Source organism: Rhinopithecus bieti, unplaced genomic scaffold, assembly GCF_001698545.2.
Source record: "Rhinopithecus bieti isolate Rb0 unplaced genomic scaffold, ASM169854v2 scaffold_15133, whole genome shotgun sequence".
Lineage (NCBI taxonomy): Eukaryota > Metazoa > Chordata > Mammalia > Primates > Cercopithecidae > Rhinopithecus > Rhinopithecus bieti.
The window spans coordinates 2,847,220-2,860,561 of record NW_016808815.1 but is presented as its reverse complement, the minus strand read 5'-3'; the positions used below and the strand labels follow the sequence as shown (position 1 = coordinate 2,860,561).

General features: G+C 41.4%; 1 protein-coding gene across 15 annotated transcripts in view; it reads left to right on the top strand.

The window, feature by feature from the left end:
- Positions 1-13,342, top strand: part of SEPTIN10 (septin 10) — a 75,937-nt gene that overhangs the window by 944 nt on the left and 61,651 nt on the right. For 2 of the 15 annotated variants that reach the window (XM_017887268.1, XM_017887264.1), the window contains exon 1: positions 132-388. The exons of 9 other annotated variants lie outside the window; for them this stretch is intronic. The gene's annotated coding sequence lies outside the window, so the exon portion shown is untranslated. Of the gene's footprint in view, positions 1-131; positions 389-13,087; positions 13,209-13,342 lie in introns of those variants that run through there. 4 more of the 15 variants (XM_017887263.1, XM_017887261.1, XM_017887262.1 and 1 more) reach the window with 4 other exon arrangements.

The window sequence follows — 13,342 nt, the reverse complement described above, 5'->3', positions numbered from 1 at the left end:
CCCGCCGACGCCGGGGCCCCAGCCCCGAGCTCCTCGGCCCCCGCGGGACTTCCCGGACCGCGACCCCGGCCCGCCGGCCCCCTGGCCCGGCCCGGGATTGTGACCCGCGCCCCCTCGGGCACCGCCCGCCCAGTTCTTCCCGGCTTCCGCGGCGGCCGGGCGCCTCGGGCGGGAGAGGAGCCTCTGCGGAACCTGGGCGCGGCCGGACCCCGGCTCGCGGGGCACGGGGCGCGGTGCCAGCGTCGGGACGGTGGGAGAGTTCTTCTTGAACGACTTCCCGGTCTTTGCCAAAAGTTAAATCCGCAGCGGTGATTGTGGGTCTCTCATGGCTGTAACGGTGTTGAGGGCGCAGTACGGACTGATTGAATAGCGGTGATCTTTTACAGCCGTGAGCACTTCCCAGCCTCCCTGCCCCCGGGAGAAAGCCCGGCTTCCCTGGCTTTTCAAAAGCTTTCCCGTTTTACCCAATGGTGTGGTCGTCCAAGTTTTCCTCCATTAGGATTTTGAACCGTTTTTTTTTCCCGCCTTGACTCTTTTGTACTCTAAAAGAACGTGTTTGTTCATTGTTTTGAACCTTTCCAGTTACTTTTGTATATTTATTTCGCTTATTAGTAAGCCAGCGGTTTTCAAAGTGTGGTTACAACTATTTTCGTAATAGTACCAAGGACCTGTACATCGGGTTTTCCAAAGGCTACATGATACGGAATGATACCACCGTTTGGAGGGCCGATGTCTGTGTATTCTTTTTTTTCTTTTTTTTTTTTTTGAGACGGAGTCTCGCTCTGTCGCCCAGGCTGGAGTGCAGTGGCCGGATCTCAGCTCACTGCAACCTCCGCCTCCCGGGTTCACGCCATTCTCCTGCCTCAGCCTCCCGAGTAGCTGGGACCACAGGCGCCCGCCACCTCGCCCGGCTAATTTTTTGTATTTTTAGTAGAGACGGGGTTTCACTGTGTTAGCCAGGATGGTCGCGATCTCCTGACCTCCCGATCCGCCCGTCTCGGCCTCCCAAAGTGCTGGGATTACAGGCTTGAGCCACCGCGCCCGGCCCGGTCTGTGTATTCTTAACAAATTCTCCCTTTTAATGTCTGATAGTAAACATTAGTGGTTTTAATCTATGTAAACAAAAGCCCTTTGGAGGATGGAGACCAAAAAGTTTGAGAACTACTCTCCTAAGCAGCCTCCTACATGAGAAGTTTAAATTGTAGAAAGAGTTCAGATTGTACGCTGAGAGATTAGAGGATCCGTCCAAAGTGACACCTTTGGTTTGTTTTATAGAACGTGGACAAAGATTTTTTCCCCGATTCAGCCCAGGTCTCTTTTCATTCTATCACGTATTTTTTAAAAATCTCAAATTTTCTGTTTGGACCCCCTTGTCTCAGTTGCTGTGTTTGTGTGCATGTGTGAGTGAGGGAAAACTGAGGGGTCCTGGCGAGGAAAATGTGTTTTATAAACTTTTTGATTCGTAGAGTACGTATCCAGACAAGCTTGAGCAGAAGACAGCACTTCATTTAGCTGATGTTAGATTTGTTTTTAATTGTACTTAATTTGCTTTGAGACTAACTTATTTTCGAATTAAACTTTATTTTGCATTAATTGTAGATTCGTATGCAGTTGTAAGAAATAATGCAATATTGAGAGAACCCCTTACCCAGCTTTCCACAGTAATATCTGGCAAACCCATAGTATGATATCACAACCAAGATACTGTCATTAATTGATACAGTGAAGATAGACGATGTTCCCAGGACCAGGAGGATCCCATAATGCCTTTTTATAACCACACTCACTTCTTTCCTGCCCTGCCTCCTCCTTAACCCCAGACAATCAGTGATTCGTTTTTATTCCTGTAATTTTGTCATTCCAAGACTTACATAATGGAATTACCCAGTTAGTAACCTTTTGAGATTGGATTTTTTTTACTCAGCAAAGTTCTGGAGATTCATCCAGGTTGTTGCATGTATCTGTAGTTTGCTGACGTAGTATTCCATGGTATGATTGTGCCACAGTTTGAAGGACATCTAGGTTGTTTTCAGTTTTTGGCTATTGGGAATAAAGCTGCTATAAACATTCATGTCCAGTAACTCATAATGTAAGCATAAGTCTTCAGTTCTCTGGGATAGATGCCCAGGAATACAGTTGTTGGGTCATATGGTAATTGCATGCTTAGTTTTATAAGAAACTGCCAAACTCTCTCAGAATGGCTATATTATTTTCCATCCCCACCAGAAGAGTATGAGAGGTCCAGTTTCTGCACATCCTCACCAGCATTTGGTGTTGTCCCTATTTTTAATTTAGCCATTCTTATAGGTGTATAGTGACACCTCATGGTGATTTTAACTTGCATTTCTCACATTGTCACCCAGGCTAGAGTGCTGTGGTGCCAAAATGGCTCACTTCAATCTCAGCCTCGACCTCCTGAACTCAAGCGCTCCTCTTGCCTCAGCCACCCCAAGTAGCTAGGACTATAGGTGTGCACCACCACACCCGGCTAATTTTTGTATTTTTTATAGAGGCAGGGGTGTGACCATGTTGCCCTGGCTGGTCTCAAACTCCTGGGCTCAAGTGATCGTCCAGTCTCAGCCTCCCAACATGTTGCCTATTTTCTGGTTAGATTTTTTTTTTTTTTTCTGTTGGGTTTAAAGTTTTTCAGGTGTACTAGATTCCAGTCCTTTCTCAGATATGTCATCTGCAAATGTTTTCTCTCAGTCTGTAGTTTATCTTTTCATCTTCTAATAGGGTCTTTTGCAAAGCAAAATTTTTAAATTTTGTTGAAATTTGTCATTTTTTCCTTTTATGGACTGTGCTTTTAGTGTCAAGTTTAAGAACTCTTTGCCTAACCTTAGATCCCAAAGATTTTCTCTTATTTTTTTTCCTAAAAGTTTTATAGTTTATATTTCATATTTATGTTATGACCCATTTTGAGCTAATTTTTCTGTTAGGTGTCAGACTTAATTTGAGGGCCATTTTTTGGCCTATGGATGTCCAGTTGCTCCAGCACCGTTTGTTGACTAGACTCGCTTTCAATTATTGAATTGTTGATGCACTTTTGTCAAAAGTCAGTTGAGCATATTTGTGTGGGTCTATTTCAGTCTGTTTCTGGGTTCTCCATTAGCACACGGTCTTGATTCCTGTACGTCTGAAATAAGGTAGACTGATTTCTCCCACTTGATTCCCCTCTCCCCCAGATTTTTAGCTACTCTAGTTCTGTTCCTTTTTGTGTAAGTTTTAGAATCATCTTACCTATATTTACAAATAATTTTGCTGGAATTTTGAGAGGAATTACATTAAATGTTTATATCAATTTAGGGAGAATTGATAGCTTTATTATGTTGAATCTTCTAACTCATGTACATAGTATTTCTCTTCATTTCTCTCTCTTGTTTTTTTGGAGACGGAGTGTTGCTCTGTCACCCAGGCTGGAGTTCAAGAGCATGATCTCAGCTCACTGCAACCTCCACCTCCTGGTTCAAGCAATTCTCATACCCCAGCCTCCCAAATAGCTGGGATTACAGGCATGCGCCACGACGCCTGGCTAATTTTTTGTAATTTTAGTAGACACGGGGTTTCTCCATGTTGGTCAAGCTGGTCTTGAACTCCCAACCTCAGGTGATCCACCTGTCTCAGTCTCCCCAAGTGTTGGGATTACAGGCATGAGCCACCATGCCCAGCCCAGACCTTTTATTAATAGAAGAGGATATTACAACTCAGGGAAGTAGCTGGGCACAGTGGCTCACACCTGTAATCCCAGCACTTTGGAAGACCCAGACAGACGGATCACAAGGTCAAGAGATCAAGACCATCCTGGCCAACATGGTGAAACCCCATCTCTACTAAAAATACAACAATTAGCTGGGCGTGGTTGCGTGCACCTGTAGTCCCAGCTACTCAGGAGGCTGAGACAGGAGGATTGCTTGAACCTGGGAGGTGGAGGTTGCGGTAAGCTGAGATCGCACTACTGCACTGCAGTCTGGTGACAGAGCGAGACTCTGTCTTTAAAAAAAAAAAAAAAAAACACCTCAGGTAAGTTTAGTGTCTCGCTCAAGGAATCACAGCTAGTGATCATGAGATTACTCTGTGTCATATTGTTCCTGCCATTATCTCCACCATGCCCCTTATTAGGGAATTGCATCATTTTATGATTCAGGAGATCCTGACTGTATAATTAGTTATTGCTGACTGAGATAGTGGATCTTGAAACAGTGTTGAGTACAGTCCACTGACTGCCTTTTCCTCGCTGGAGAAACAGCCCTAATTTTCCACTTCTTCAGTTATCCTTACCTTTTAAGTGGTGTCTACATCTTTGCAATTCCTGTCCACATTTGTCGTTTTCTGTTTTAGCTACAATGCTTCTGAACTTTTTTTCTCATTCCTTCTCAGTTATTCTTCAGTGAGGATAATTTTTGTATCTAAGAGGCTTCAGTGAGGATAATTTTTGTATCTCAGAGGCTTCTCTCATTTGTTTTACTTTCTGTCTTGAAGTTGTGATTCTTAATTCTTTTCTTTCATGTCCTGTTAATTACCATCTCCGCGCCTTCGGATATTCCCATCTCTTCATCTGGAGATCCTATAATCATTGTAGTATAATGAAAGACTCAGTTCCCATGCTACTTCCTCTGAAGCTTTCCCAGAGAACTCCAGCCCCTGGCAGCCAGGCTACTTCTCATTTGGCATTTGGTCATATGCTACCTTGCAGTACCTCCTAATTTATGTTTTTGTATTGTTAACCTTTTGCATCAAGTAAGTTCTGCATTTTTTCGTCCTTGATTATCTGCCTTCAGGAAGAGCAACCTGTGTTATTCTTTGTATCCTCCATAGCCATACTCATATATCTTTGAGGACAGGTGTTGATTTTTTTTTTTTTATATGAAAAGTATGTTATCTTGGACAATTTTATTCTTGCTGAATGTTAAATAAATAAATTATAAATGCTTGCAGGCAACCAGGAGCTGTTTGTTCATCTACATGTATGTTCTAATGAAGCCCCACCTTCCCTAGGCTGTAACACTGATAGTCTCATGCTTTTCAGATATTCCCAGACTGATTTTCCTTATAACATAGTCCCAGACTCTGTTTGGATTAATTGATTGATTGATTGATATATTTTGATGTGTGGGAATGAAGGAGAAGGATGCTCTTAAATTTTTATAATCTACTGCAGGATGGATTCCTTCTCTTCAAGAATACGTACAGGACCCTTGTTTTCAACCATATTAATGTAATTTGTCTCTGCTTTAGATTTTGGGCATTCCTAGTATAAAATGCCTGATGTGCAAAGCTTTTGTAATGAGAACTTAAATTCTTACTCTTTCTTCTGATTACATCTGGAAGGTTGATTTAGATAATGCTTTATTTAGAAAATTTAAGACTTTTTAGGTTTTGTATCTACTACTGATTTAAGGATTATGGAGAAGGAATCACGTATCTCATAGTCATAATGACAAAAGTAAACTATTTTAAATTCTAATGTTAAACACCTTAAAGCAAATACGATTTAATAGCTTGGGATATAGCACTTATACTTTGTTGGTATTATTTTTAGTAAATAGGCTACCCGGTCTGTGCCAAGTAGGATGGGGTCCCCAGCCCCTCCACACTAGTTTCGGCCTAACTTCACATGACCAAGGAGCTTATCAAAGATAAGGTGGAAATGTGGCTATTCTCTGATTTCCTTTACCTTCCTCCCTTAAGAATCAGGTCAAGTTTATCCTGCCCTCTGTGTGGTCTGTATTTATGGGGATAGCAAGAAAGTCCTATTGTCTTAGAGTGTCTGTTACATAGAAAGAGTTCACAAATCGTGAAGTATTAGGTAGGGAGTATATTGATGGATACCTTGAATGTTTGGTGAGTGTCCATGAGAAAACTATCCAGTTTTCTCATAGACAAATAGAAGCTGTGCATGATGACATTTTCCCTTAGCTGCATATATACTATTTGGCAGGAACATTACCTTGAGCTCTTAAGTTAGGCCAGAATTAACTCAAATGATTTTTGAAAATTAAAATAAAAAACTGCTTTTGTTATAAAGGACCTTTAAGAGGAATAGTTGACTAAGGTAATTCTATGTGAATAGATGAGAAATGTTCTCATTGACAAATTAGTAGCTAGTTCTGCTCACTCTGAATGAGTCACGGCTTCAGAAACAGACATTGAACTTTTCTCCATCTCCAGCATAATCTTCAGTTTTTTTTCCAGTTTGCACTGCATGAAATCTACTGTATAGAAAGTCCTTTTGTCGTCTTACAAAAGTATAGATACTTCCAGGAAGGTTAGTCAGTGGGTGACTTTCCTAATGCCTAGGGAGATCCTGGGAATCAAGGAAGTCAGAGTTTCCCTAAGGGTGAACACAGGTAGGTAGTTTTGATTTAGGGCAAGTTGGGTGAGGAGTCAGGGGAGGGGAGGGCTGCAAAAAGGGAGGTGGGAAAAGACTAAATCTAAACTTTGCCTTTTCAAGGTTTGTCTAGAACAGTGTTTCTCAACATTTTTTTCATTATTGTTCCCTCAGGAGAAAAATTAAGTTTAAATAAAATGTAATTAATTAATAACACTTGATTTTTATTAAATTAATCCAAGTAATTAAGTTCTCCCTAGTGGGAGGAATCCAGTACTAAAGCATATACATTTTTCAGATAAGGTTGAGCTTTGGTGAAGGCCACAGACTATTTATTTATTTATTTATTTATTTTTGTCCTCCCAAGAACCAATTTCTGCTCTCTTTAGTGGGAGAGATAATACAGGTACTGCCCCCATTGAGAATGCATGATCTATAGTTAGCCATCCTAGCAATAGGGCAACATATGTTTTTTCTTCTTAGTCTGCTACTAGATTTGAAAACAGTCCAAGACTAAATACTCTGTACATTATAAGTTAAATGAGGCATTCGAGAACCTACTCAGGACCTTAGCTGTTTGTAATATTGTTCTATGGAGACTGTATTCTTACTGCAAGCAGCTTACTAGTATGAATTTTTGGAAAATACAAATTATTTGTGTGATTATGATTTTTACAAAAGCTCAATATTGAGCTAAATAGTAAAGGAAGAGATGGGCACGGATTAGCGGAGAAGATCAGGCTAGACATTTTAGACAGGAAGAATATTCACTGTCTGACACTGTTTATATGCTCAGCCTTAAGATAACATGAGAAGCCTTTCAATTCTTCACTATTCCTGAAAGAAATAGCTTTGCTGGGCGCAGGGGCTCATGCCTGTAATCCCAGCACTTTGGGAGGCTGAGGTGGGTGGATCACCTCAGGTCAGGAGTTCGAGACCAGCCTGGCCAACATGGTGAAACCTTGTCTCTACTAAAAATACAAAAATTAGCCTGTCGTGGTGGTGCGTGCCTGTTGTCCCAGCTACTTGGGAGGCTGAGGCAGGAGAATTGCTTGAACCTGTGAGACAGAGGTTGCAGTGAGCTGACATCATGCCACTGCACTCCAGCTTGGGTGACAGAGTGAGACTCCATCTAAAAAAAAAAAAAAAAAAAAGCTTTAAAATTTTTAGTGCAATTTTTTTTTTTTTAATAAAAGGGAACTTTTTAGCTATTATTTTCAACTTTTAGTGGACCAGTAATCTCTGAAGATCTTTGCAGGTAATAAAGTAGTTAAAATATATTTTTCTGTGGACTTGTTCTTTGTGGCTATAACTATGTCCACTGTGGTAATTGAATGCTACCAGATGCTGAAGTGCATTCACCATGGCAAGTACTTCCCTTGTGTTATCACATTTTATTTTTTATTTTTTGGTTTTTGAGACAGAGTCTTACTTTGTCGCCAGACTGGAGTGCGGTGGTGCAATGTCGGCTTATTGCAACCTCTGCCTGCTGGGTTCAAACAACTCTCCTGCCTCAGCCTCCTGAGTAGCTGGGATTACAGGCATGTGCCACCGCACCCAGCTAATTTTTGTAGTTTTAGTGGAGACGGGGTTTCACCATGTTGGCCAGGATGGTCTCAATCTCTTGACTTTGTAATCTACCCTGTTTGGTCTCCCAAAGTGCTGGGATTACAGGCGTGAGCCAGCGCGCCCGTCCTGTGTTATCACATTTTATTCTCCCAGCCCATGAGCTGAGTACTGTTATCTCCAGTTTTTTGGATGAGATGCAACTTTCACACATCCTTGCACAAAATGTCTCTTGTTTCCTCCATGTTGTCTTTGTACCTCCTTGCCCCAGACCTCATTCCAGGCTTTGGCAGTTCTTAATGATGCAGCATTTTGCATCTGTTGCTACTATAAACAGTTAATTCTAACAGCCTTCTTAACATACATTTATACTGATGTCATGTTAACTCTTCTCCTTTGTGACATGGGTCATTGAGAGAATTTCTAGGGGCTCTCTGTTTTGGTAGAAGATAGGCTGCTTGTCATATAGTAACAGAAATTCTGTTGTATAGAAAAGAATTATAATTTACAGTTTCTGTGTAACTCTGAGGACCAAAGAACCTAAGACAGCATTATAATTTGAACAGTTGGAGAAAATATTTTAATTTTGCTTTATATTTGCATATTTTGCTATATATTTTCTTTTTTGTTGATTACAAAAATTATACAGATATTATTTAGTTTTATCCTCAGATATTCTGATTAGTTTTTTTAAAGCTATACTTTGCCATTTACCTACCTTTTAGTCAGAAAATTGTTATACTTTTATGAATTAACTTTGTTATACAAGTACAATTTATTTATTTATTTATTATTTTTTGAGATGGAGTTTCACTCTTGTGGCTCAGACTAGAGGGCAGTGGTGCGATCTCAGCTCACTTCAACCTCCGTTTCCCAGGTTCAAGCGATTCTCCTGCCTCAGCCTCCTGAATAGCTAGGATTACAGGCACCCGCCACCATGCCCGGCTGGCTAATTTTTGTGTTTTTAGTAGCACGGGCAGGCTGGTCTCAAACTCCTGACCTCAGGTGATCTGCCCGTCTTGGCCTCCCAAAGTGCTGGGATTATAGGCATGAGCCACTGCGCCCGGCCTCAAGTACAATTAAAAAGCAGTAAATTTACCCTTTTTAGTATAAGGTTCATTGAGTTTTGGTGAAGGCATACAGTTGTGTAACCACCAGCTATTTAAGCTAGTTCCATAACCCCCGAAAATGTCCTTGTGCTATTGGTAGTCAATCTCTTATCCCACCCTCCTCTGACAACCACTGACCAGTTTTCTGCCTCTATTGTTTTGCCTTCCGCAGTGTCAGTTGTATGGAATTTTCATAGCCTTTGCACTGGCTTCTTTCACTCAATGCCATGCCTTTGAGATTCATCCATGTTTATCACTGAGTCATATTCCATTATATTGATGTACCGCAATTTAGTTTATTCATCCTTTCTCCATTTAAAGAGCATATGGGCTGTTTCCAGTTTTTGGCAGTTATGAATGAGGATACTGTATACCTTTACTTACAGGTTTTTGTTTGAATGTGATTTTGTTTTGAGATGGAGTCTCACTCTGTTGCCTAGGCTGGAGTGCGGTGGCATGATTTCAGCTCACTGCAACTTCCGCCTCCTGGGTTCAAGTGATTCTCCTGCCTCAGCCTCCCGAGTAGCTGGGATTAGAGGTGCGGGCCACCATGCCCGACTGATTTATGTGTTTTTAGTAGAGACAGGGTTTCACCATGTTGGCCAGGCTGGTCTCGAACTCCTGACCTCCAGTTGATGCACCTGCCTCGGCCTCCCAAAGTGCTGGGATTATAGGCGTGAGCCACCACGCCCAGCTGAATGTAAATTTTCATTTCACTTTGGTCAGTGTCTAGGAGTAGGATTGCTGAGTGGTATAGTTAAGTGTGGGTTTAACTTAATAAGAAACTGTCATACTGTTTTACAAGTTAGTTGTACCATTTTGTATTCCTACTAGTGATGAATGAGAGTGTGTTGCTCTGCGTCCTTGCCAGTACTTTATATTGTCAGTTTTTTGGGTTTTTTGTTTGTTTGTTAGTCATTCTGATAGGTATGTAGTGATATCTCACTGTGGTTTTAGTTTGCATTTCCCTAATGACTGTCATGTGCTTATTGGCCATCTGTACATCCTTGGTCAAGTGTTCCATCTTTTCCCAATTTTTAATTGGGTTAGTATCTAAATATTGAGTTGTACAAGTTTAAAAATATATATACATATATGTATTTCTTGTATAAGTCCTTTATGAGACAGATGATTTACAGCTGTTTTATCTCAGTCTGTGTCTTGTCTTTCTTGTCTTTTCAGTCCCTTTTTTCTTTTGAGACAGGGTCTCCCTCTATCTCCCAGGCTGAAGTGAGGGCAGGGTGCATGATCATGGCTCACTGTAGCCTCGACCTTCTCAGCTTGGCTGATCCCCTTGCCTCAGTCTCTTGAATAGCTGGGACTATAGGTATGCGTCACCACACCTAGCTAATATTTTAAATTTTTTGTAGAGACGGGGTTTCACCTTGTTGCCCAGCTGGTCTTGAACTCCTGAACTCAAGCCGTCCACCTGTTTGGGCCTCCCAAAGTGCTGGGATTACAGTTGTGAGCCACCGTGCCCAGCTCATTCTCTTAACTACATCTTTTGAAGAGCAGAAGTTTTTTATTTAAGTCCAGTTCATTTTTTCTTTTATAGATTGTGCTTCTGGTGTTGTAGCTAAAAAGTATTTACTTAACCCAAAGTCACAAAGATTTTATACCTTTTCTTCTAGAAGTTTTTAGGTCAGCACTCCATTTTGCATGAATTTTATATGTGGTACCAGAAATGAATCGAGGTTCTTTTGCTCATTTTAGCATATGGGCGTCCAATTGTTCCAGCACTGTTTTTTTGTTGTTGTTTTGTTTTGTTTTGTTTTGTTTTAAACTCTACTTTCTCCATTGAGTTGCATTTGGGCCTTTGTGAAAATCTCCTCCCTGCTACCACCTCAGTTACACTCTTATCACATTACTTCTTTCTTTCACAGCACTTACATCGTTTGTTTTCTTGTTTAACTCTGTCTCCTCACTATAATGTAAGCCACTTGAGGGGAAGAACCTTTGTGTGGGACAAAGGATGGGAAGGGCATCCAGGTAGAGGGAATGGCATTGCAAAGGGCTGGTGGTTAGTGGAGCTTTGGTGTGTCTGAAACATGCCAGAGGAGGACATCAGGAGCAAGATGAAGCTGGAGACTAGGTGGGGCCAGATCCCGCAGGGCCTGGGTGCAGCTGGAGTAACCAGAGGCTATGACTGAGGACAAAAGGATTGCCTCTGAGCTGGAACAGGAATCATGTGTTTGTCAGCATAGCTGAAAGAGGGATCATCAGTGACGGTTTTCAATTCGTTATTACCTGTGTCTTGTTCCACAGCTTCCTAGGAAGTTTTGCCCGCTGCTACTCTTGGTTAAGTGGGCCATACCTTCCTTTATGTATTCGTGATTTTAGTCAGAATACAGAAATATCTGACTAATTTTATGTTGACTGAACTTTTTCCCAGAGGGAATGTCTGGAAACTTTCTGTCATTGATGGATTCACCTTGTACCCTAGAATCTGTAGATGGAACAGTTGATTACCATGTTCCTCACGTCAATTTCCAGATCCTCCTCTTCTGCCCGCTAACAGTTCTGACCCTCACTCAGCTGTCATACTGTCTGCTAACCACATGCCTTTGTTGCAGTCATATCTGAAATACCACCTCTCCTGGTGCCTGATGGTTTAGCTACTGACTGCCTATAATTCTCTAACATTAGACCTGTCAGAATTCTGGATGATTTCAGCATCTGCATAGATTATCCTTTCAGTCCCCACCTTTTCAGTTTTCTGCCCTTCTCCTTGTGCCCCCCTAAGCGGGTAAACACACAGGGTAGAGGTGCCCATCCCTTGCTCATGCCACCTCCACATTTCCTATCCGCTTTCCCTGCCTTATTTTTCTTTATTTCATTTATCATCCTCTAGCAAGTGTATGCTTTACTTAGATTTTTGTCTGTCTTTCCCTAACTGGAATAGGAGCCGTGTAAGAGCAGAGATTTTTCTATTTTTTAACTTACGCATCACCAGTACTTAAGACAGTTTCTGCAACATAGGAGGCACTCAATATATAGCTGCTGATTAAATGCATTTTTATAGATATTTGAGGAAGACCTGTAGGCTTTTTTCTGTATTAGTCTTTGTTAAATTCACATAAGTAATAATATTAATAGATATCAAAAAGAAAGGGAAATATTTATTCCCCCTCCAAGAATCAGACTTCATAATACTTGTTCATATGCAGAAGTCATTTTTACTTTTAACCATGGTGTTAATACAGCACAAACCTGTATTCTTCTACTGCTTAATGTCACATATCCATTTCTCTCAATTTTATTAATTATTTCTTCTAATCTTTGTAGTAGTAATTGCCCATTGTAGTAATAATTCCCCCATTTCAATATATGCAACTTTTTTCTTCCTTTGACGATTTTTTTTCTAACTATAAAAATGAGATAGGCCAGGCGCGGTGGCTCAAGCCTGTAATCCCAGTACTTTGGGAGGCCGAGACGGGCGGATCACGAGGTCAGGAGATCGAGACCATCCTGGCTAACACGGTGAAACCCCGTCTCTACTAAATGCAAAAAAAAAAACTAGCCGGGCGAGGTGGCGGGCGCCTGTAGTCCCAGCTACTCCGGAGGCTGAGGCAGGAGAATGGCGTAAACCCGGGAGGCGGAGCTTGCAGTGAGCTGAGATCCGGCCACTGCACTCCAGACCGGGCGACAGAGCAAGACTCCGTCTCAAAAAAAAATAAAAAAATAAAAATAAAAATAAAAAAAATAAAAAAAATGAGATAATATTTTATAAACTGCTGCCTGATACTAGTAATATGGTATAATTATATTCAGCCTAAAAACTAAGCCTAACTGGCTTGATGAATTAAGCTGAATCTTTAGTGCTCTTATCAATATAGAACAATTCCAGTCTGAAGGAATCAGTGGAAACTTCAAGAGAAGTGAGAATTACCACTGGGCCACGTATATTTGTTTTTGATAATGTAAAATTTACCCTAATTGTATATATGCTTGACTAAAGATTTGGGTGATTACATAAAAGTTCTTTGAGGGATCCAGGGTGCTCATAGGAACCATAAACTCATTAGTTCCAAAATTGCATCAAACCTGTGCTGATTCCTCTCCTATTCTCTTTCCTGCTTCACAGTGACGTCTCTCCAGTGACCTTAGTTTGAGTCACTTGGACTCAGAATCATGAAGTCACTGAGTCATAAAGGGACTCCTGGCCTCTTGCAGCCTCACCTTTTCTGCTGTCCTTGCATTTACATGTAAGCCTCCTTGGGTTTCAATGATGAACTCACTGTGATTTTCCAACCATACCGGTTATATTTGTATCCTTGGCACATGCTGATTCCACTGCTGTATGTTCCTCCCCTCCCCTCCCCTCCCCTCCCCTCCCCTC